Raw genomic sequence first — 25978 nt, 5'->3', positions numbered from 1 at the left:
ACTTTACGTACAATGGAAATTTAACATGGAGAAAAATCGTGGGGCACTTTACGTACAATGGGAATTTAACATGGAGAAAAATCGTGGGGCACTTTACGTACAAGGGGAATTTAACATGGGAATAGAGTTTGGGCTTGTTTAGGGACAAGGGGAATTTAACATGGGATTTTTTTAAAAAAATTTTTAAAAAAGGGGTAGGCAATTCAAAAGACTATCTCTTTTCGAGAAATATGGCTGGCCCTGAAAAGGGCCTTTGGGTTTTCTTCTGCTTCTAATTTCTTCTTTTCCTCCACCAAGTTCTTATTTTATCTCCTACACTCTTTCTCTTCTTTTCTTTCTTTTTTTTCTTCTCCTCTTCTTTCTTCTTCTCTTCCTCCTCCTCTTCTTTCTTCCTCTTCTCATTTTCTTCTTCTTTTTCAATTTTTTCGTTCCATGTTCTTATTCTTATCTTTTCCTCTTCATCCTCCTTTTCCTCCTTTATTTCTTTCAACAGATCACTGATGATTACCTTCATTTTTCGTAAATTGTTTATCTCCATCTTCACTCTATGGGGACTATATGAGTAGTGATCCTCGTTTAGGTTAACCAACATTAGCTCAAACATTCCTAAATTGTCCATGACGTTTTGCAATTTTTCCATTTTGTTAAGGTGGTTTGAAGCCATCTTCTTTTTTTATTCTTTGCAGAATGGTTTGAACGACGAATACTGTGGGTTCTTATACTTAAAGCGCGTACGTGAAGGAAAACATCCCCCTAAAAACATAAAATGGATCTTACCTAGATCATGACCCAACAACGCGCGTACGTGAAGGAAAACATCCCCCTACTTTTTTCATTTCATATAATATAACCCCAACTATACTCTCCACATGCGCTAAGAAACATTAAAAAAAACTATAATCTACTATTCACACTAACATACCTGAGCTCTTACAAACACAAACACACAATCACACAAACACATACCCTCACATTTTTTAAAAAAAAGAGTTAGTGTTTATATACACACTACTCTACCTACACACATTGGCAAATTGATCGTTATTTCTTTTCTAGAGTATTGGGTAGCCCTGAAAAGGGCTGTTTTGTTTGGAACTTCATGGGCACCTGGTTAATGGTGGCACCTTCCAGGCCTGGCGCCACATACGCATCTTATCCCCCAGTTACTTTTTACCTTTTGGGGGGAGAGAGCAGAGGCAGGATATGTCGCTTCAGAATCCCAATTTTCGCTCTCTGGGATTCTGAAATTTTTTCTTCTCTCCTTTTCCTCCTCCTCTTCTTTGTATCTTCTCTCCTCCTCTTTATATCTTCTTTCCTCTTCTTCTTCTTTATATCTTCTCTCCTCCTCTTCTTTGTTTCTTCTTTCCTCCTCTCTTATCCTTCCCTCCTCGACAATGGCTTCCGCGGCCAGTTCATTTAATATGCGCCTGGCATATTCCAGATGCACATGAAGCTCCAACAGTTTCTCAAGTCTCGTGTTCATTTTTTTGGTGTTGATCAATCAACAAGGGTAGCTGGACTGCCGAACGACTTTCAATTTATACTGAAAGCGCGGACGTGAAGGAAAACATCCCCTAATAACATAAAATTCATCTTACCTAGATCATGAACCAAAAAAAAAACAACAACGCGCGGACCTAAAAGAAACACTCACTCACTTTTTATGCTACCCATCACTATTGTAAAATTTTTTTATAAATCACTTCAATAGACTATCCACATACTCAAAGCAATCCAATCTAATCCCTAATATACACCTCAAACACTAAGATAACATATCATTTTAATCTACTATCCACACTAACTTACTTTTAGCTCTTATTAACACTAACACACAAACACACTAACACATACCCTCACATTTTTTAAGAGAGAGTTAGTGTTTATTTTCACACTACTCTACTTACTAACATTGGCAAATTAATAGTTATTTCTTTTCTAGAGTATTGGGTAGCCCTGCTATGGCATTCTTTTTTAGTTTCTAAGAATGCGATGTCCTCTGAGGATAGACTTTCTGGCGATAGGTCTGCTTCTTCGGAAAGAGAAGAAGAACTCTTTGGTGTCGATACGGCAATCGACAAAGCCTCTGTCAGCTTCAGGTTGCTGCTGCTCTTGTTGTTGTTGTTGCTGTTGTTGCTGCTGTTGCTGCTGTCTCTGAAGTCTGTACTTCTCTGTCCATTCTTCTTTTTCCCTGTTCACTTCTTCTCTGAAGAGCTCTTCTATTAGGTCTTCAGTGATTTTTAACATTCTCACATTCTCTATTTCTTCTGGCTTCGGTATCAGACTGTGTCTGACCCTATGCAAATTCACGTAGGCTTCGTTGAGCTTAGCTAGTTTGGAGCACATCTTCGTAGGAGGATGAGTCGACAATGGATGGTTAGACTGGGAACAAACCGGTTCTTAAAGTTAAAGCGCGGACGTGAAGGAAAACATCCCCCACACGGTTTTCGAGCCGCAACGTTCATGAGAGGGATAGTAAGAAATGAAAGAGCATCAATCCAACATTCTTATAGCTAAACAAAAGACAAAGGCATTTTTTTCAAAACACAACATTTTTTATTTAAAAATCACTTAACACTAAACAACAACATTTTTAACAATAATCCAACACTATAACATCAAACAATTTTCTTCAAATCACAAACATTTTTTTTTTTAAAAACTAACTACTTTGAACAAGGCTGACAACGTTGTGAATGAAATCGTGATTTCCACTGTTGGAAATCATTAGGCCATTGATGGACACTACGTTTCCTAGCTTGAGACAAAAGATAAGCATAATGGTCACAAAACCATCGATCTACTTTCACATCGTTTCTAGCAGAAGAACGAGGATCGAAATGAGTCACTAAATGTTCTAAGGAATAGCCCAGGCTGCGATGATGCAGAAAATACACACAATATTGTCCACACACCAAGGAATCTGTGCCTTGTAATTTCACATTATTGAATCGGGTGGTTTGAGCATTTCTTCTCATAAAGTCAATGATATCGTCTTCCAAAGGGGGCAATCCGTACGAATCGAAATATTCCACACATCCTTCTTGAGGAAAGTAGATGGCTACCCAGTGGGTTCCTGGGAGATGACTGTCGTCCGTGTTGATCACGTAAGCTTGATTGTCTTTAGGTTTGCGATGAGGGAGTTCATCTTTAGCACAGACGACAGGATTCCAAGAAGCCGTATACGAACTGTGGTTCAAAAGGTAATGAAGTTCCCAGGTATCCATTGATTTGTGTGTGTGTGTGTGTTTTTTCTTCTTCTTCACTGGTAATAATAAGTCGTCAATTCGATCCTGACTTTTTGCTTGAAAATGTCTGACGAATAAACGGTTATTCGTTCTGTTTCCTCACTCTGATTCAGGAGAGCTTCGATACGATGGATCTCTTGAGTGGTTAATGGTGGACAAGAATGTTCACGCAAGTCTTTATACCACTGATGCAACACGTCTTTGTTCGAGATGAGACTCCAAGCTTCGTCCAGATACTCGTCCAATTTTTCTTCTTGACTTAACATCAGGCATTTATCGTGTTGAATTTGACTGGGATGATCGTTTTGGCATCCATAACAATTTTTCTTGATCAATTCCGTCATTTTGTCGACCAAGTGTTTGGCAAAACAGGAGACTAAATGGGCTTCTTGTTCTGGCCATCTCGACTTCATCATGACAACTTCTTCGTCTTTGTCTTGGGATTCTTCTCCTTCCACGGTCTCCTCACATTCCATCTCCAAAGTTTCTCCACTAGGTAAAGAGGGACAACAGTCTTCCATGACTTCTAATAGTCTAGAATGACTTCTCTCAAACTGTTGATTTCTATGGTATTATCAAATTCTGCATACAGGATGACGTTCACTGTCTTGTCCAGTGGATTTGTAAACTGAAGTTCCACACGAATCTGGCCGGATTTTATAGGGTGGAAATGTCCCTCGTCGCTGCCTTGGTCTGGAGTGAAATCGAAAGCCCACAAAGCATAGCCTCCGTCATAATCGTCGTACGTAATGCCGTGACTGGTGTTGGTTCCTAACTGTCCCGTGGCTTCGTACAGGGACAAGTACGACCTCAAGTAATTCTTCTTGGCAAAGTCGGGTTCAAAAGGTCGGGTACACAAGGTCTTGCCATCACGACTGACTTCGATCTTTGACACATTGTAATGATTAAAGTTGAAAGGATTTTTTTCGAAGTGTCCGTTGAAGGCTTCATTCTCGACCATACCAAGGATCAAACGTTTGGGTAACTGTCCTTGGAACAGATGATCTTCGATCATGGATCGCTGTCCCCTAGGAATGGTGAAGGTTTTCACTTCCACGCGTCGTATGGGATACTTGGCGGTCGTTCTGCTCAACGTCTGACTGATGTCGTTTCCCACTTTGGGTAACACTTCCACGCGTCGTACGTATAGTTTGGCCTCCTCGATTTTGCTTTTGGGATTGCCACCAGTAGTAGCATCCTCGTTAGCCAACAAATGGAAAGCGGCACTGCTACGATTCAGTCTCAGGCGAACATTCACTCCGTTTAGCAAATATTTCTCTTGCAACCACATGTCCAAATGCAAACTATCCATCAGTTCTAAACTCTGTCCATCTTTGATTCTGTTTCTTCGTTCTACAAATCCCTCATTGGTGGTTGTTTTTGTTTTGGGGTCAGGTTCAAGACCTGTTTGATCAAATTCGCCCGCTTCGTCAGGTTGCCACAGCACACAGGCATTGAGATGAGAATCCTTGGCATCTATTCCGTACGTCAAGAGATTTTCCAGGTAGGCACGGTAAGGGTAAGTATCCATGCTGCTGCTAACCAGTTTGTTGTTCAAGTACAAGTCCACTGAGCTGAACAAGGAATGCATGAAATTGTTGACGGGAGCTACTTTCTCTTCGCCGCTTATAATATCTCCTCCCTTATCTAGAACTTTGACTTTCAAGTACAAGTAACTGCTATTCAGATCGATGTAATCTTCGGGCTGTCCTTTGATTTCAAACTCGATGGGAGCGGAATCAGTCAATGAGGAGACCGGGTGAAATTCCACCCACTGGAATTCTTGCATGGTCATCATGGTGGGGGGCATGGCAAACAGATCCAGTTCCGTCTTGGAACAGGCGCAAGACTCTCGGTGCATCATTTTTTGTTGCTGTGTCTCAATAATCGAAAACGTCTAAGTCTCTAACGGTTCTTCTTTTCTTGGCCTTTCTCGCTTGAAGTCTGGTGAAAGGGTGTTTTCTTCGTCGTCTCTTTCTGCCTTGTCCTTGCTGAATGCCAGACTCGGTAGCGTGCAGGGCATTTATAGGTGTGTCTCGTCGGCCCAAAATGTCTTTGCCCGTTTGCAGCAAGACATTTTTGCCTGCCCTCATGAAGGCTTCTTTAGGGTTTTGTTTGTCGATGATGACATTTTGGAGAAATTCTTTGCCTTGCGTCAGTGCCGCATCTTTCAAGGCGTGCAATCCGCGTGTCACCATCGGTTTCAACACCGGGGCCACCGAACGAAAGGCCGATTTTAACATATCTCCTAAACCGTGTCCTCGCTGTCGTGCAACCCCTCGGTACACTGGATACATGACTTGCTTACGAGTCGTGAGAGAACCGTTTTCGAAAATGGAGTTTCACCGTGACTTTTCCTTTGGTGAATGGAATATTTTGTCCCAGATCTCCTTTTATAGTAATGTTGACCGTGTCCAAATACGACTTGCTGACCGGCAAATAGTGTGGATGGACAAATTCGCGGTGGACGTGGTAAGTGTTTCCACCTTCCTCGTCAGCGTTTGCGGCAGAATCCACTTTGAAAGGAATGACACGCAGTAACGGTACGGAGGTGTGTCCCACCACGTTGTATTCCACCACATCGGAATACACAAACATCAAATTCAGTCCTTGGTTCAGTTCTACCGGGGTATTAAAATACTGGCCAAAAGACTCGTTGTCGTAAATGATTGATAATTCGGGGGTTTTTTTTTTGTTGTTCTACTCTCTTCCTCATCTCCATGTTACCGCCCAACATGTCAAACAATTCATCACAAAAATAGAAACCCATGATTTTATCCTTAGGAAATTTTATCAGGAAGCGACGAGCTGTTTTGTGGTATTCCAGGGTGACAGTTTTGTTCTTGACATTCTTAAAAGCTTCCCCGAACACGCCATTAAACCTGGTGGCTATGGTGTTGACCAAATGTTGACCACTAAAATAATAACCTGGGGGAATGAACAAGTGATAGGTGGTGTAATGTCGATTTTTTGTGCCAGGGGTTTTATGCTTATATTTGCTATGGGTATCCATCCACTGTTGCAATGGCTCGTCATAAACTTCCACATCAAATTTATTTTGATTGGCAACGACATTGAGGACTTGGGTCGGGTGAATCATTTCTACTAAAGCCACTTCCCAATGGGCTTCGTGATCTAAGGGGATGGCTTGAGGTAATTTGGCCGTGTAACAGCACAACGTGTTGTTGGGAAACACCTCCATGGAACTGTCACTGGGTAAGGTTAAGTAAAATTGGTTTTGGTGACTCATAATTCCAGAGTTCTGTGGCTGTCCGAGGGGTTATTAATGGACGTCAGAGGTGTGTCTCCGCCCAAAATGGGGTTCTGGTTGTGATTGTTGTTGGAGTGGTGACTGACACTGGCACTGGACACAACGTTCCCGTTCGAGGAGAATTTCAGGGACGGATTGGGAAGCAGGTAACCGATGCAACTGCTCAATAAAATGGTCCACAATTGTTTGTCTCCTTGTTGCAAACTCAAATTGGCAATGGCTGCCCCGATGACACAATACACCACGAAAATTTGGCAGAAAAAGACGATTTGCGTTTTAGGCACACGTTCTCCACACCACACCCACAAGGGTTGTTTTTGTAAATCTTGCACAGAAGAACTAGGGGAAGAAGGAGTGGTCGACGTAGCTGCGTCTGCTGTGTGAAAGGGCATGATGGTCACTTCTTCTTTTTATAGTCGATGACTTGCGAAGCGTCGATCCAAGAATCGAAACTGGGTGGATATCCTTTCCAACGTACTTTGACTTCTTTGACACGTCGTTTGCCCACTTTACGGGTTCTGCGTTCGAGAATGCTTTCGATGTCGTACACGTCGTCTTCTTTTTTGGTGACACGTTGTAACTCGGGCAAATAAAACGTTCCTTTGAGTACTTCTCCGTTCATGTCTTCCAATTTATAGACGGCAGGATGACGGCCATGCACTCGTCCAGTGACGCGAAACAATTCGGTCGTCCAGTTAGGTAAGTAACCTTTGTCGAAAGTGCGTTTGGTTTTGCCAATGCGCACCCAATCTCCTACGGCCAACTCTCCACTTTTCTTGGGGACAGCCCTCGTCGGGGACGTACCAAACAGGCGCTCAAACACCAGCACTTCGTTGTCGGGAGTCACGTCTTGCGGGGCACGTCCGATGCTTCGATGGTAAGATTGGTTGTACGCTTGCACCAGGTGCGGTAAGATGTCGATGTACTTCAGAGTGTGGTGATGCGTAAAATATTTCCACATGCGTTCTTTCAAAGTGCGTTGAAAACGTTCCACGATGCTGGCTTTGGTTTCGGGATTCTCGGTGGTAAAAAAATGAATGTCACGTTTCTTTAATTCTTTTTGGAAAGCTTGGTTCAGAAATTCGGTGCCTTTGTCCGTTTGCCATCGAAGAGGGTGACGACCGCTTTGTTTCAACACCCGTTGCAGGGCTCGCACTAACTCGCTGCTCGATTTGGAAGTCAAGGGCACGACCCAGGCAAATTTGGAAAAGACGTCGATGACACAAAACAAATATTTGTAGCCGCGATTGTAGCTGGCCAAATGAGAGACATCGGCTAAATCGGCTTGCCATTGATGATCGATGCCTTCCACTCGGGTGCGACTTCTGGCAAACTTGCGTCGAATGGGTTTGTGTAAAGTGTAGGTAGCTTGTTCTTGTAACCATCGTTGCACTTGAGGTAAACGGAGACTTTTCAGCCGCGTTTTGGCAGCACGATACAATTTTTGAACTCCTGCGTAACCTGCAGGATGCGAGGGATCGTAGTAAATGCTGGCTAAGACTTTTTCCATTTTTTGTGTTGGTGTGTTAATAAGTCACCCACTCTTCGGTGATGCTACTTTGGGTGGGACGAAAGGGTGGTTTGGAAACGGATTTACGTGTCCGATGGGCTACGGGAGTAGAAGTCGAAGGTAGTGGTGGTGGAAGTGGAGGTGGCAATGGAATGACTTTGGTTTTCTTTTCTTTTTTCACTTCTGGTTTCCCTTCTTTCTTTTTCACTTCTGTCGAAGAAGGCGTGGACATCATCTTTTCAACCCAAGCTTTCATTTCTTCTCGTTGGGGTGTGGGGGACGGGGTCAACAAGGATCCTGCAATCTTACTCGAAATGGGAGCTGCTGACGGTGTTTGAAACACTTCGCGCATCTCTTCTTCATCAGGTCTTTGTGGGGTAGCATCTCTGGTAACCCTTGGGGATGGTAGTGGTGGTGGTGGTGGTGGTAATGATGGTGCTGGACTTTTCATCAAGGTCTTAAAATCTTTTAGAGTGGGTAAAGCTGTTTCGTCTAAAGCTTTCTGGTGAAAGAGTTGCAGTCTTTGCAAGAGTTGACCATACTTTTGCGATTTTTCTGTTTCGGACAAATCTTGGCGATCCATCAAGGATTGCAATTCGTGTTGTAACTGGGACATCTCGCTCAAATTGGGATTGGGAGGTAAATGCGGGGTGCGTTGTTCTTGCCACCGATGGTATTCCATCCATCGTTTGTAAGGCACTAAAGCTAGTTTTCGTCCTTCCATGGGGTTGTCAGGGGTGAATTCTGAGATCTTGGGACTTCCGAAGGCCTTTTTATCTTGCTCCCATCAGTCCTCCCAACATGGTTCCCAAGACTCCTTTTAGTATGGGGCCTAACAAGAGAGGTAAAATGCCTCCACGTTGGACCAACATCTTCTTTTTTTGACGAATGGGAATTTTCTTTTGAACCATTTGGCGAAGAACGTGACGATGTTTGCCTAAGCATTGTTTCTGGTGTTTGGACAAAGGGATCGTGCCTTTCAAAACGTTCAAACAACATTCGCACACGGTATCGATGACCTCTTTGGAGGCCGTTTGAATGAGTTTTTTTCGTAGGGGTGGAGAAGCTTTGGACAGGACAGATAACATGTCCCCATGTTTGGCTAAACGTGGTGGCAGTTCTTTCCTTTTTTTTCCTTGGGGTTTTCTGGAGGGTGACATCTTTGAGTCTTTAGGAGCACCTAAAAACACTGATACCCGACTCGGTCACAGGCCTTTTTTATACCGGAACGCGTCGCCACTGATTGTCTTTACGGCGTATCAGTTTGAGGACAGGCATGACACGTCGTGCAGGGGTACGCAACGGACTAAATCGAGCCAGTTCTTGCTTGGACAAATCCAGTAAACTTTGTAACATGCCCGATCTTTCATGGACTTTGATTTTGGGAGAAGGTACTTTGTGAGCAGCAGCCACTGCCGCTAAATGGGAAGGTCCTGCCACTGGGGAAGTTCTTTTGGGGGTCATCAACGGAGATGTTCTTGGTGTGATCAACGTCTCCAAGTACTCTTCAGTTCTGGGTGTCATCAACGGAGAAGTGGACGAACGTGAGGATGCCGGAGACGCAGTCACTGCCGTGGCAGGTCGTGGTTTGCGAGTGTAAGGTTGCGTCCTGGCCGAAGTGCCTCTCTTGCGACTAGTTTTCTTCTGTGGACTTTTCTTTTTCTGGGGACTTTTTCTCTGTTTCTTTTTCTGGGGGCTTCTTTTCTTTTTCCGGGGTGATGGTGGTGGTGTCTGGTAAGAGGAGGGTCCTGCCACTGGAGAAGTTATTCTTCTTGGGGACCTGGTCTTTTTCTTTTTCTTCTTGGGGCTTCGTTGGACTTTTGTCTTGGGGATAACTTTGGGGGCATTAGGATCCCATCTTAAGAGTGAGCGAATGATGACCCCTCCTAGAGTACCGCTCCCTCCAGGTTTCAAAATGATTTGTTTTTTGGTTTGAGTGTCGATGCGGGGATCGGCCAGTTGGACCAAAGCGACTTTGTTTCGATCGAAAAAGCGTTGGGTTTGATGAGGAATCTGAATGATTCCTTGGAGTAATTGACGTGCCGTCACCGTGAACCATCGTAAGACTTCTTTGAGATTAGCTTCTAAGACACGAGCTCGTGTTTGTGGATCTTTTTCTCGACTGATGCCATACAAGGCACGAATCAATTTGACGGGAAGATGCGACTGAAGGGACGTCATGTTCACATTGTGTGAGACAGACGAAAAAGGGTCTGAGGTTTTTATAGATTTTTTTCATGGGGAGTGAAATGAAGTCGAGGACGGAGACGTGTACAGGACAGGCCCTCCGTCTTGGCACCAGTGGTGAAACAAGTGGGTACGAAATCGCAAATCCTCGGGGGTCGTAGGTTTCAAATCGACGAGTAAATAGGCGTGTGGAGTTTGAGTGGCATCGTCGTACGCCTGAGTCAGCCAAGGCGTTCCTAACTGTTTGGCTAAGACTTGCACTTGCGATTTATCTCGAGGACTTTTAAACAAGACCACGTAATGTGCATTGAGACTGATGGTGCGATGGGCTTTACTTTGTTGAAACAAATTTTGGGTGATGTAAACGACACTGGCATTACGGTGATGCCCTTTGCGCGTAAACCACAATTTAATTTCTTCTTCGTCTTCTCCTAACATGTCGTCGAAAATGACCAAATGGGTTAGACGGGAGTCAGAGACGATGCCATCGTCTTCTTTAGGAATGCCTTCCACAAACACGATGGAATCGCCTTGACTTTCACGCAAGAGGTTGTACGCCGATTGCCACTCTTTGTAACACCACACGATCCGTTGAGGGGGCCGATCGATCAAATGATGTTTATGTTCGATCAAACGTTTGACGAATTCGGTTTTGCCTGAACCGCTAGGTCCAGCAATGAGCATGTTAAAGGGATGGCGAAGATACAAAGCCTCCCAACTGGCACGATCTAAGTGTTCGTCGATGACTTTGACAGTAGAGGAAGAGGGAGCAGAGACAGCAGAGGTAGCCATGGTGTGAGAAATGTCACTTGTGACACGAAAAACAAACAAGACAAGAGTTTATATACTTTTTTCAGAACACGTTTATTGAATGTTTCAAATATGAACACGAAAGACAAAAATACATACAACCCAAATAGTGATGTACAGGAATATAAAACACAGCAAAGCGATCAAAGTGGAATATAAACAAGTGTCTGTACAACATGTTTTGGGTAACCAAGATGTCCTAGGGACAGTGTGTAATGTTCTTACAGTCTCTACATGAGGTATTGTCACACAAGTGTCCTCCCGGAATGACCTTTCAGGAATGTCCATGACAGTCCTGTCCTGAAGCGAGTGGTTGTTCTCGGTGACGGGTTCTTCTGGCACCGTCACTAACACAGGTTGAAAAGTAACTTTTTTCCTTGAACAACTCTTGTGCATACTGGGCCACTTCTTGGGTCCAAGCCTCAAAACCCCCCTTTTTCCAGTCACGAACATCTGTCCAATGAGGGTGTAAGTCACAAGCTACACACACATCGTCATACACGTCTTGGGTAGCTAAAAGTTGACGAATCTTTTTTTCCTGTTGAGGTCGAGAAGTATCCAGATGAAACCGCAAGGCTTTGAGCAAAAGGAGTTTTTCGTGACCATTTAAGGCCATGGAGGTGGTAAGTACTGATCGTAAAGAGTCCACAAAGAATCGGCTGGTAAACGAAATCCCAAAAAACAAGTCACTAAGACACACACCACTTGTCGTCCCAAATTGAATGGATAAAGTTCTTGTAATAATCGATGGTAATGATCCACGGTTTGAATATGGTCATTGAGTTCCTTCCACGGAATCTGTTGGATGACATGTGACATAAACCGTGGCATGGCAGCCTGTTTTTATATTCTCTTTTTTTTGGATGCAATACACGTACTTTCTAGCCAGAGATCTTCGTTCTCCAGTAGGGAATCTAAATCTTGCATACTGTAACCGAAACGTCAGAGTTCGTTTAGGTGTTTCCTCTTCCGCTAAGCAGATTCCACGTAAAATATGTTTGTAATCCTTTAACTTGTCTTCCTCAATGCGTTGCACTAGGTGAATCTCGAAGTAACCATAATCATGAACATGTCGATCATTAGCGACCTCAAAGTTTTGATCAATGTCTGACCATTGAAAGAATTTCTGACGAATCAGTTCTCTTATACCATTCAGGTACCAGTGGTTAAAGATCTGGTGACGTATCGGATGCAATTGTTCTTTACGTTTGACTTGTATTTTGACCAGCTCTCGGTAAATGCGTTCTCTCAGCTCCACAGGCAAAGCACGAATGTTCTCTTGTAAAGTATCCATGAATAGGTCATACTAAATCCTCTTTGGTCTGACACAAGAAATGTACTGTTTGCACAAACATGGTTTTAATTCATTGTCGAATCTAAATCGTTGAGTCACTAATTTACACATTACAATTCGTTCAGAAGTTTCCTCTTTCACTAAGTTGACATTGCGTGAAAGATGTTGGTAATTCGTTAACTCTTCCTCTGGAATTCGATGCAGTACGTTTACAATGTAGTAGATAGAATCGTCCATACCAAACCATTCCTTTTTATAACCAGGAGGTCGTTGATCAATGTCTGTCCAATGGAACACTTTTAACTCAATCAGTCCTTGTATAGCCTGAAGGTACCAGTGGTTCAAACACCGGTGACGTAACGGATGCAATTGTTCTTTACGTTTCACTTGTATTTTGACCAGTTCTCGATAAATGCGTTCTCTCAACTCCACAGGCAAAGCACGAATGTTCTCTTGTAAAGTATCCATGAACAGATGATTATGGTAAAAAGTTACTTCAATGTCTCGGTCCCACTAAAGGTAAGTAATGACAATTCGGTGACCATCGAGCATGTTCTACGTAGGCCGAATCTTGCGGTTCCCAGTGGTGAAGTGACACACCGCAACTGAAGCACTTGACTTTATCTCCTTCGCCCAAGTAGAAAAATCCGGCTCTGGCTAATTCTTCAGGGGTCGGTCCTCCCAGATACTTTGGCCATTTTCCTTTGAACGATTGAAGACGATTTTCAAAGTCACAGTATTCCGACGAACGCACAGGAAACGAATATTCGTTTTTCACAGGTTCGTTTCGATGATGGTTAAGTGACATAGGTAGGAGTTTGCTCAGGGCTGGATGACATCCGTAAGGGGGTAGACGTGAAGGTGGACATTCCCCTTTAAAACGAAACCCAGTAAAATGTCCAAGAGGACGAGCAGCATCACTTTCGCATCCCACAGGTTTGACACGCACAGCATCACTTTCCATGATAGGGGTACTAAAGTTCCCATGATGCTTTACGGCATCGCTCAGGTAACAAGGTACAGCATCGGTCCCATCGCAAGGCTCACAATCGCACTCGTCTGCAAACTCCGTTACGCAATTACAATGGTAACCACATGGACAATCACAGTTTCCTTCCGGACATTTTCCGTCGCAATGCATGGGTCTTATCCATCCAGTATTAGTCACACTAGAGGAAGATACAACTTTTTTACAATCCCCAAACTGGAACGATGCCTCTTTCAAAGTATTCATCTTGTTCGCTCGGTCTTGGTAGTCCCAATGAACTATCGATCTTGCCTAGGGTTCTTTTTTATATACAGACCAATACCGACGTGACCGTACGGTAAGGTGAAATGATTGGGAAGTCTCACTCGCTTCTGGTACACGATTTGATAGATTTTTTCCAGGGGTCGACTGACGATGTGGTGAGTGGGTAAACGTACAATCTTGTTCGGTTGGTGAGTGGTCACTTTAAAGTTTCCATCCTCTCCCGATTGCAAGGCTTCTTTCAATACCCCAAAGTTGACCACTCGACTGGTACGATAATTCAGAGTCAGTCCTTTCACTTTGCACGTCGTGTGCACTTCTCCTTGTTTGTCCCGGTATTCGTAGCCGTAATTTTTGGGACCGCCACTGACGAAACTTAGAATCTTGTCGTCGGGATGCTCGTCTGTCCAGGCTCCTAAACGGTCTCCTTCGATGTTAGGGTGATGTTGAATCGGGTGATGGATGTAAATGCAGCTGTCCGTGTCAAAGTACAGGACGCGTTCCCCTAACAGTTCTAAAGCTTCGTACAATTTTAAGCGAGCATGGGCTGTCACGTAAGCCGCAATGATGACATTTCCAAAAGGGTCGTCTTGTACAAAGTCCAGATCTTCTTCGTAATTGACCAAGATTAAATTCTCTCGAACGACGTCCACGTGTTTCATGTATTTGGTTTTGTCGTGAATCATCTGGAAGTAGCGGGAAGGTTCTGTCAAATATTCCGTCTTGGGTAAACACGGTCGTTGTGCCATTTTACCCCACAAGCAATTTAACATCACTTTGGCAAACGATCGCCTGCCTTCGTTTTTCTCGATGTGGTCTAAAGTGATGCCTTCTTGTTCGTAGTATTTCTCTTTGAATTTTATTTGGTCTTCGGGAGTGTGACACCAGGAAGGATAGCCGCTGGCTTCTTGTTTCAGTTTCAAAAAGGCATCCACGTAGTCGGCGAAAATGCCTTTCTGAGTAGGGTCACCCTTGCAGTATTGTTGTGTCTTGGGAAAGTGGCAAATTTCGTACACTTCTAACAGTTGGTATCCCATGTCCAAAGCTTTGAACAATTCTACGCTGACCCAGGTTCCCGTCAAGGCCCGTTCTTCCTGGGTGTGCTGACAAGCTTGGTCTTGGTTGCACGTTTCGGCACAAGTACGGCACAAGGGAAACATCAGTTTGCCTTGACAATGGTGAGGTAAGACGGGATGGTAGAGGTTCGTGGGAGGCAAAACTTTACACTTGATCAAGCCTTCGTATTGTCGAATGTTAACCAGGTCAATGTGTTCCGTCAGCAATTGTGGGTGCCCTACGGGAAAACGACAATATTTGCACACGTAGGGATACAGCGAACACACGTCCAAGTATTTGATTTCTTCTCCTTTCTCTTCGTCGGCTTGGTACAGCAAACAGGTGGCATTGGTCCTTCCTCCGTACAAACTATCCCTCGGGTTCAGCGGGTCCACGAACTGGTAACTTTCCACGAGGCGTTTAAACTCGGGATCGGTTTTCATACGGTGATCGTACTCGTGTTCCCACATTTCCACCACTTGGTATCCTTGCTGTTCCAACTTTAGGCGCCGCTGACAAGTGTCCTGGTACAAGTCTTCCATGGTTCGTTGCAAAAACTGATTTTTAGTGCCACGGTCAGGGTAACAGACGGGACATCCGTGAAATAAGCAACCGTTAAACTCGTACACGATCTTGGGGTTTTCTAAGTCCCAGCCATCGACCGAATACGTTCCGATGGTCTTTTCGCCCCCTCCGTTGCGGGCATGCTGAATCCACTTGTCTTCCTTGTCGCACAAGTAATGTAACCAACGTAGGGCTTTGACCGAGTATTGACGTTTGACAAAGTGGGTCGTTTGAGGACTGATGACAGCCACGGTCTTTTCAGGCATGAATCGTTGTCGATACACTAAGGAACACGCTTTGGCAATGGTGCAAGCTTCTTTCAAAGGATCGACCCCTCCGTGTTCCATGAACAGTTCTCGAAATTTTCCACAGCAACGCCGTAAAATGTCCACGTCGGAACGACAATACTTTAGCATTTCTTCCTGAAAGTCGAAAGGGTCCGAGGCGTGAGCCTGGTACCAAGCGTAGAAAGCTTTTCGTTGTTCGGTACGCATGTTGTCGGGGTCGTAATAGTGAGCCTCAGGTAAATGGGGTAGAACGGCGTGTTGATTGGCTTCCGTATTGAAAAAGTGTGGAAAGTACCCTTTAGCCATTTCTGTCATTCCAAACGTTTTAGGCATTCGACTCAAAGGCATGGCCAAATAGCTCATCGAATCTTTAAACTGCACTTGTCCCACTTGCATGAAAATGATTTTGGCTCCGTTCAAAGTCACTTTAGGACGTTCGGTGCCTTGTTCCGTATAGTACCTCAAAAGAAACTGTCCATCGTATCCGGAGAAATTGTGAGCCATCACCGTGGCATGACGATGACAATCTCCGTAACGTTCGATGTCCTCTTGGCTCCACGTCTTGTCGACGGGGTCTAAGACCCATTGGGCAAAATCGGCTAACGTGTTTGGTCCCCGAAAGATTTTTTCACGCCCTCCGGGTATCTTGCTGCAGTGAGGGCAATGACTGAAGATAGGTTCTTGAATGCACTTCTCGCACGCTCGATGAGCCACGCAGAAATTAGGAATGTGAATGCCGGTCTCTTGCATGCATTCGAAATCGAAAAAGATGAAATTGCCTTTCTTCTTGTGACCGTCCTCTTTCTCTGGTGGGGGTTGGTATTTTTGCACGTAACATTGGTGTTCCAAGTCCACGATGTGGTGACAAATGTGACATTTTTTCTTTCCTGAACATACGTGTGCCTTGGTATTATTGGTACGTATGACTTGTCCACACGCGGGGCACAATCTCAGCAGTTGACAAGCGCATTTCTTCTGTGAACCTTGCGTCTTCAAATGTTGTTGGTAACAGGTAGGGCTGACAAACGTGCGCAGACAAGTTGAACAAGGCACTGGTTCTTCGCTCAGACAGGGTGAAGAGGCCAAACATCCTGTGCATTTCGATCCACAATGCTTGTGTTGCTCTCGATTGTTATAACCATGGTCACATTTCTCACAGTAATAACTGTATTTCAGGAATCCGGTGATACTGGTAATGGTATCGAAATGTTCATCGTGATGATAAAGGTGAATGTATTTTCCGTCCTTAAAGTCTTGGCCTCGAAACAACAGAGGTCCGCGCACTTCTTGAGGGTGCACTTTCAAGGTGTATCGTGGAGCTAGGGCATCTTGCAATTTTTGCATCTCAGGAATGCCACAGGGTGTGTCTTTGGACAGTCCGGCTTGTTGTAACAGGAGTTCTGCTTCGCTTCGTTGTTTAGCTCGATCGGATCGTTGAATAGTGTTCCAGGTTCTTTTCCATTCTACCGTGTCGTTCTTGTTGGCATAGGTTCGTCCCACCACGATGGCACGGGCTAAACACATCTGGTCATGAGGGTTGTTAATTAGGACGAGACTCTTTTTGGTGTTGCGAAGGTCGTCCACCAATAACATCTTTTTGCGTCCTGTCCCTTGAGGAGGAGAGACGTGGGTCATGTCCAATGTGGCTTTTCCATCGGTGATGTCAAACTGGTCATTAGATTGTTGTACGTGTTGAATCTTGTCCATGATTTTGGAAGCGGTCAATTCTGCAGGGGTGCTAAACTCGATCCAAACAGGGGATTTCAAACCGTCGTGTTGTATGGAAAGTCTCAAACGATCGTCTTCTTTGGGTTGACATTGTTGCTTGAGTGCAGTAAGCAAAGAATCCCACACCTCAGTGATGAACACTTCTGCTTTCTCTAACGGTACTTCAGCCTTGAAATCTTTAAACTTCACCGTGTATTTGTAAGCCGTGGTTCTAAATTTTCTAGAGGAGCGCTTTTCCGTCTCTCGAATGGAATAGTACTTTTCAGGGTTGACTAAGGGTGGTAAACTTGGTTTAGAGGTTTCAAATTCTGGTTCACTCATGTCCTCTTCAAAATCACTGGCATGAATTTGTGCCAAGATTTCAGCCCTGGTTCGAGGCGATAGATCACGTTTCTGCCTCTTACTTTCTTCTTCTTTCTTCTCAAATGAATGGGATCGTTTCATCTTGAAAGCAAAAAGTCAAATGACTCAAGTTCAAACACCATAAACTACTTTATAGTCATAGCAGACCAGCGTATATAAAAGGGTGTGTGTCTTGTCCTTTCACTATTCATTTCACTCTCAAGCCGAGCACAACGATGGAAGAGACTGACCAGATGGAACGTTTCGTTAGAGCTTTGCGAGGGGTCATTAGAAAATTCTCTTCAGACCAGCCGACAGACTACTCTCCTTCCTTTCGAGATAAAAGTCAAGATACTTGCTATATCTGTCAGAAGAAAGGGCATTGGTCTTCAGAGTGTCCAGACCGTCAAAAAAGAACAAAAACAGGGACTAAAAAAGACAAAAGTCAAGATACCTGTTATTATTGTCAAGAAAAAGGACATTGGTCTCCAGATTGCCCAAAAAAGAAACAAGAGGAGTCAGAAGAAAAGAGGGATTCTTCAGAAGAAGAGAGGGATTCTTCAGAAGAAGAGAGGGATTCTTTAGAGGAAGAAGAGGAAGAAAAAAGACAATTCTATTTACAAGAGGCAAAGAAACAGGAGAAGAAGAAAAGAAGAAGGGAAGAAAATGAGCAAAAGAGGGTGAAGAAATTCAAAAAACAGAGAGACTAAACAAGGAGAAAGAAGAAGTTAATGAACTTTTTATTAAAGTGATGTGTTGTGAATTGTGAATTGGATTGTAAAAAAATGGAGAAAAGAATAAATGAATGATATAAGGTAAGTGTCTTTGAGTTGTGATTTTAAAATAAGAACGTACACTCACGCACTCATACACAGACACGTACTATAAGGGTAAAATGGGTGGGGTTTATTTTTTTTTTTTTTTTTTTTTTTTTTTTTTGAGTTATTGGCAAATTGAAATTGTATTTCTTTTCGAGAAATGTGGGTGGCCCTGAAAAGGGCCTTTTTTCTTCATGGTGAAAGGGTGAGTTTAAGCAATCAACTTTAACTGCCTTATGCCTTTGCCACGGCCAAGGCCTACTTCCGGACTGCGTAATGTTGATGATGATGATAATGATTGGGTTGAAATCACTAAGGGTGGTACGGTAGGCTTAGTCACAGGGTTGACGTGTTTAGCTCGGGAAGGTCGTATTCTCTTCGGTCGTGATAAAGAAGTCTGATACATTTGTTTCAGACTTCTTAACTCCGCTAAAATGTCCAACAGTACCGTGACCATTTGATTTTCACCCTCTTGTTTCTTTGCTGCTACTTCTTCTTGCTGTTGCTGCTGTTGTTTTTTTCTTACCTCTTCTTCTTGTTGCTGTTGCTGTAGGAGAAAAGCCTGTTCCGCTTCCTTTTGTCGTTGTATAAATTTCTCCAATTCTTCTTTCTGTCTCTGTCTAAAATTCTCCACTTGCGGTAATGAAGAAGGTAACGAAGGTTCCGGAACAAATTCTTGCGAAGAGAGAAAATCCACAAAATCCCAATTCACCTCTTCTGAAAGTAAGTCCGGGTTCCCTTGGGCAGTCTCCCCTGTTGGTGCACCCCAATGGATCGTTTTCTGAGTTTCCGTCATGTTGAATCACTGTCGCATAGATTGACTGCACACAAGCGCTAGCGAATCTATATAGACTACGTGACGTCACAGACTGCACTCTTACGATTGGATGCGGGCTGACTGAATTCTGTAACGCGTGTTTGGATTGGTGAATGAACTCAATCCGTTTCAATCCTTCCTGTCCCTATAAATAAGCGCCGTTCACTGCATTGATTCACCTATTCTCGGAGCCTCAACATGTGGACAGACGTTGAATCTTCAACCCTTGTGTCAACAATGATGTTCAGGACGGACATGCTCATGTATGTCCGAGCCAAGTGGACCGTTGTCCACAGGACCAACAGCAGCCTGTGGATAAGAAGAGTCTATATAGAGAGACAAGGTTGCCTCAAGAGGACTCTGATGTATGGCCCTGCTGTAAGACGAAGTTTGAGGACAAGAAGATGTCGCAAATGCCCTCTATGTTAAGGGTATATTAACATAAACCCAAAGGCCCTTTTCAGGGCCAGCCATATTTCTCGAAAAGAGATAGTCTTTTGAATTGCCTACCCCTTTTTTAAAAATTTTTTAAAAAAAATCCCATGTTAAATTCCCCTTGTCCCTAAACAAGCCCAAACTCTATTCCCATGTTAAATTCCCCTTGTACGTAAAGTGCCCCACGATTTTTCTCCATGTTAAATTCCCATTGTACGTAAAGTGCCCCACGATTTTTCTCCATGTTAAATTTCCATTGTACGTAAAGTGCCCCAAGGGTGTTTTTAATGCTAATTCCCATTGTACGTAAAGTGCCCCCCTTCACTACTTATATATATATATATATATATGCGTGTGTGTGTGTGTATATACATACATATATATATATATATATACCGCTCCGGTGGTCTAGTGGTTAGAGCGTCCGCCTCGGATGCAGGAGGTCGGGAGTTCGATCCCCGGCCGAGACATACAAGAGACTTTAAAAATGGTACTAACAGATGCCTCGCTTGGCGTTCAGCATTAAGAGGTTAGTGGTAGGACTGGTCGGCCTGGTGTCAGGATAATGTGACTGGGTGGGACATCATGCTACATGTCTGCGGCATGATGCCCCAGTGCTAGACATCACTATAAACTGCCACATTGCAGACATCGTAGCGATAGGACTGAAAAATTGTTAAAGCTACGTTAAAAATCAAAATCACATCACATCACACATCTATATATATGTGTGTGTGTGTGTGTGTGTGTGTGTGTGTGTGTGTGAGCGTGTGCGTGTGTAGGAAATTGGCAAATTAGTATTATGTATTTATTTATGGATTGATCGTTCTATATCTATGTTTGTCTATCAATCCAATCATCCATCTACAGGAATAATACGAGCGATTCTTCACCCACCCCAGCCGTCAGCGCCGAAGCTTCCATGCTATTCCTCAGGAATCTTGGCTTTTGGACGAGGTTCTCGAGATATTTCCGCAGCTCCGTAGAGGAAAAGCTGGTCCAAAAATTGCCCCAAAACAGCAGTCTCATCGTGTCCCTTAATGGTTCCGTGGAGAGATTACTGAACACGTGCAATGGAACGTGTCATAAACCCCGAGAGCGGACACAGATTCTTGTCGGTTTTACGTACCACGCCTGCTGTGTCTCGTGAGTATAAAAAGAAAATGATTGATTGATTGATTGATTAATTGATTGAACGGATTTTGTGTAACGTAAGTATCAAGAGACAAATTAAATTATAACAACAATAATTTGTTCTATATCGTGAGGGAATATGGGCTTATGTGTGCAGGCAAGGCGATGGGTGCCGTTTACCCGCGTACCTGGGTTTGAATCTCCGATGAGTAAGAATAACTTTTTTTATCTAACCTGTATGATATTATTATTAGTATTAACATATGTATATATACATACTGCGTCATCTGTCGTAAGGGCCGTATGTGCAGACCTGTGTTGATAATTATAGTGGAATGTTTTCATTTTAAAAAGTCAGTCTTGGATATTGAATACGTTATTGCTATTTATATTCATTCTCGGTTATGTAGATCCCGTTTTGGAGCTTTGCTTAAAATCCCATTTGCATTTTAACCGGACAAACGGATCAATTCATGCTAAGGGGTATAAAAATGAAAGAAATAATAAGCAGGAGGAAAAATACAAAAGAAGACGATAACAAAGGAAGGATACAGAGTGCTTTAGGGTCCGTATGTATCCGCTGCGAACATTAATACTTTATTGTTGTTGTTTGTTTCAAACAACATTGGTTACAATTTCATTTGCATTCTAACCTGGTAAAAAGATGTACTCATGCCATGAATTATACAAAGAAAATAAACAAAACTAACATTTTCAAGATTTGAATATTATCAATAATCTGTCAGTCAATGACTTGTAGATTTAAGTACAGACTAAAATCTAAACATTGGTATTAGTCTAATGTTACTACGGTAAACTTTACTTTAAATTTAAGTTCGACAGAAAGGGTGGAGACTGGTTGCTGCCTTCTGAATCTCCAAAGAAAGATATTGTTTTTTGACTGATTTTAGTTAGTTTATGTACAGTAAATACTGCTAATCTTGCTTTGGCATCTAAACTATGTATAAAACATTGATACTATAACATTGACACACCCATGATTTGACAAATATTTTTAACGCTTAAAATGAATTTGCTTGAACTGGTTTAGTGCAAAATAAGATGAAATAAGTAATCAAACAAAATTTAGTATAAACATCAATTTCTGCGAGGTATTTTTTTATTTGCGGCTGTATGTGCTACTTAAAAACATATTGGTCATTATTATTATTATTATTATAAATCTATGTATATTCATCGACACTGTAAGTAGATATACACGATGTCATACTTTTATTCAGACTTTCCGACTCCGATCTCCACTTCGAAGTCAATAAAGAAAACACCCAGCAATGATAGCCTCGTTTTAGCAATCGATATCAGAAACGGCAACTCGTACGAAACGCGTATTATGAAATAGGTCATTGGTGTTGCAATCGGTGGACATAAATTAATAGCAACGTATTCTGGATATCCTCATATCAGTTTATCCGGGGATAGTATGTGTTAGTGCTCATGCTAGTCACCAGGGGAGTTTTTGATCACTGGAGACATTTCACTTATAATTAATTGCCATTTCTAATCGTTCATTGGCGGAATTATTGTTTAGAAGAAACTGAGATAAGACACCAACTCTGTTTAAAAACAAAACTCACAAAAGCTTTGAACATGTGTGCTGAGAACATTTTGGTGTAGGATTTTGGACGAGGAGGGAGATTACAAGCAATCTGCGTTCATTTTACCCTAAACGCAAAGGATCGTCCAGAGTGATTTTAAACATATCTATCAGTCTAATCTATTCAAGATGCATCTCCGACACACCCACCTCGAAAAATCTAAATCGACAAAGTTGGTGGTGATTGCAACAGCTAAGCTTATATTACCCACCACAATTCGTTACTAAATTGCTGTTTAATATATATATATATATATATATATATATATATATATATATATATATATATATATATATATATATATATATATATATATATATATATATATATATATATATATATATATATATATATATATATTAAGTGACCTTACCACAACATAATCACCAGTTGTACTTATAATTATTAGATCAAGGACCGCTCCGGTGGCCTAGTGGTTAGAGCGTCCGCCTCGGATGCGGGAGGTCGTGGGTTCGATCCCCGGCCGAGTCATACCAAAGACTTAAAAAAATGGTACTAACAGCTGCCTCGCTTGGCGCTCAGCATTAAGAGGTTAGTGTTAGGACTGGTCGGCCCGGTGTCAGAATAATGTGACTGGGTGGGACATCATGCTACATGTCTGCGGCATGATGCCCCAGTGCTATACATCACTATAAACTGCCACATTGCAGACATCGTAGCAATATGACTGAAAAAATGTTAAAGGTACGTTAAAAATCAAAATCACATCACATCACATTAGATCAAGAAGCGTTATTTATCTAGTGATTTTAGGAAACCAATACAGCTTTAGCGTGTTTAATCTGTTGTTCAGTTAATTTGTCAAATGTACACTATCAACACAACGCTTCTACAGAAACAAAGTGGTACATTTTCAACTAAAAACTCGAAGAAGTTGGCCTCGAACACTCGACTATGCCGGGTTTTAAAGAATGAATGATTCAGAGAGTCCCGAAAACCCGATTATAACGAAAATTCAGAACAGTAATTATAGAAAACGCAAACTCGGGTACAAATCTCAACATTTTGCAAGGCAGCAGACACAGAGAATGTAAAGAACGAGTAAACATCATAAGGCAGGAACTCCAGAGTACAAAATTTGATTGACTTCGGCATAAAAGAAATGCATTTGTTGATAGCAGCTCTAGGCGGCAACTTGAATAAATCCTTTCTTTTCTATAAATTGATGTCGACAATCTTCCATCTTTGATTTGTTCGATTTCCTTAGTGCATCAAGGGAAGAGAATATACATCGATAATGCATGCGCCCTAGCCTTATTAAGGACACCCCCTTCAACCACTGTCACTTTGTCGCCAACACTACTTTCAAAATGTTACGTGAAAATAAATTTATTCGATATACATTTTCTCTCTGCGGTAAAACGACATGTGTCTTACAATATAACTATATAGAGTATTTCAATAAAAAATAAAAAGGTCATATTTGTACTCGGGGTTGTGTCCATCCTTTTTAAATTATTTTCTTTCTAGATCCAAAAATGTCTCCAGGCTGATTTTCATTTAAACATTCGACTCTGTTTTATTGTGTAAAGGTATGGCTACTACGAAATCCATATATGGATGATTGCTACGAATGGTAAAAACAGAACTTTGGCTACATTTAATGGGATGCTGAAATACTTTTATAAAGAAGATTGCTAGTAAGTATAGTTTTTCATAATGTTCTACAGCCTTCTTTCAATCAGTTTTGCTTCTAAAAGTTTGGTTCGACAGCCGAACATTGTGAAGCTTTCAATCCGGTTATATCCCACTGGCAAATTTCTCGTTTTATCCGATACTTTACATTGGATACTTACGAAAACTAAAAGATATAATTATGCTTCAATAGATTTATGAGACTTGCAGACTAGAACTTTAGCTGATATACTTACGTTTCCATAGCTACCAAGGTATGCGTACTACATCCTTACTAAATATACCCAAATTGGGCGGTACTGACACGTGGGGGGGGGGGGGGCGGTGGGGTTACCGATGTGGGGCGCTAATGCTGGATAATGCTTCTTGCAGAGTAGTGTAGGGGCTTTTGAAGATAACCAAGTGGGCGGTGGCCCGGAATAGTTTGGGAATCATGTTCAACATCTTCCGAGTTTACGTACTTAATTCATGTCTTAATAAGGACTGCCAAGGAAATCTGTCTTAGTTCAACAATTCTCATTTACAATAGGACAAAACAACTCTTCAGATATTTCAGATCACTGATAAGAACACTAGATTATATTCTGTTTTGGTTCTACAAAATACCTACAGAAACCCCAAATGTAGATTTTCAAACGCTACATAGCTTCGAAAACATACCTGTCCTTTCACGTTTCGGGTTTCAACCTGCAAGATGCTTGAAAAAACTAGAACAATATTTTGGATATACATCCTAGTTAGCAGCTGTAATAAAGTAATATTTTCTAAATCTTAAAGTTTAGTTCCACAGCGTGTAAATAATTTATTTTACATTTTGTTTCTGCATCGTAGTTGGGACCCCGAGTGGCCGAGTGGTCTAAAGCGCTCTCCATTACGGATCACTGCCATCTCACCTCTGCGTGGATTCGAGTCTCGGAATCCGCCAATGTGGGTATGTGAGAAAGCTTGCCAGTAGCTTCTCGAGGGTCGAGGGTTCTTTCCGGGGATTTTCCGGTTTCTTATTCCACCAATAATACTGGCCGCCATGTATAGCCGATTGTGTGCTGAAAAAATGACGTTAAGCCCTACAAAAACAACAAAAACAAAAGCATCGTCAACGTATAAGAAAAAACTAATATAATCACTCATGTTTTTATGCTTATCAAACTGTATTTAATAAATGTTTAATAAACTTGTTTCCTTTTTAGACAAATGGATGGTTGCACAACTTGCAAATGCCAAACTCAGATTTCTGAAGTAGCTGCTGTAGTAAAGGGTGATAACACTGGTTGTGAAATTGCTTGGTTCAAACGTCCAGACGTCCAGGGTGTTGTAAATGCATAAATGGACTCTTGTAGCATCATTTCGTTTGTTTCCCTTTTCATTAAGAACTTGTACCATCATCTAGGTTGTCTCCCTTACTATCAAGTATATGTCTCCTCGTGGCATTACAAAATTCGAAACTTTGATTAATTTTTAGCCGATGATAGTAATAATAAGCGAGAAACCACCACATTGTTATATTATATAAATACACAATATTATAGGAATTCATTGGAAACTATTTACAATCAGCTGAAACTCATAAAAGTGTTCTTTAAGCAAATACAAAATGAGTGAAGTATCTACCATGGTAAGGCAAGCCCTTGCCAGAAAGGGAGGTAACTTATACAATGCACAAAGATAGAGTACTCGGAAAAGGACACTGAATTCATTAGAGCTGTATCAACATACGTATGCATGTTGGATATATTAATAGCAGATGTATTTGCAGTATCGTTTCTAATTTGTTAAAGTTCGAAATGTACTGGTCCAGTTGAAGTTCATAAATTATATTTTATAACCCATTTTTAAAGACCCATAATGGACATTTTGAAACCTTAGCTATTAATATGCCCTCCTCAATAAAATGTAGTTTTATCGATATTATTGTCATACCCTTCTCAACATTTAACTCATGCGAATTTATTGGTCTCT

At 42.2% G+C, this 25978-nt stretch overlaps 1 long non-coding RNA gene across 1 annotated transcript; it reads left to right on the top strand.

Moving 5' to 3' along the window:
- Positions 1–20492: 20492 nt before the first annotated feature.
- On the top strand, positions 20493–25503 carry LOC149791056 (uncharacterized). Its single transcript, XR_016423652.1, has 3 exons — positions 20493–20762; positions 23920–24027; positions 25210–25503. It is a non-coding gene; the product is annotated as an uncharacterized LOC149791056 (long non-coding RNA).
- Positions 25504–25978: the final 475 nt, after the last annotated feature.

This window comes from Sinohyriopsis cumingii, chromosome 10 (assembly GCF_028554795.1).
Source record: "Sinohyriopsis cumingii isolate HCF-2022 chromosome 10, ASM2855479v2, whole genome shotgun sequence".
NCBI classification, from domain to species: domain Eukaryota; kingdom Metazoa; phylum Mollusca; class Bivalvia; order Unionida; family Unionidae; genus Sinohyriopsis; species Sinohyriopsis cumingii.
Note: the sequence above shows the minus strand (reverse complement) of the source record. Positions and strands in the feature narration are given on the sequence as shown.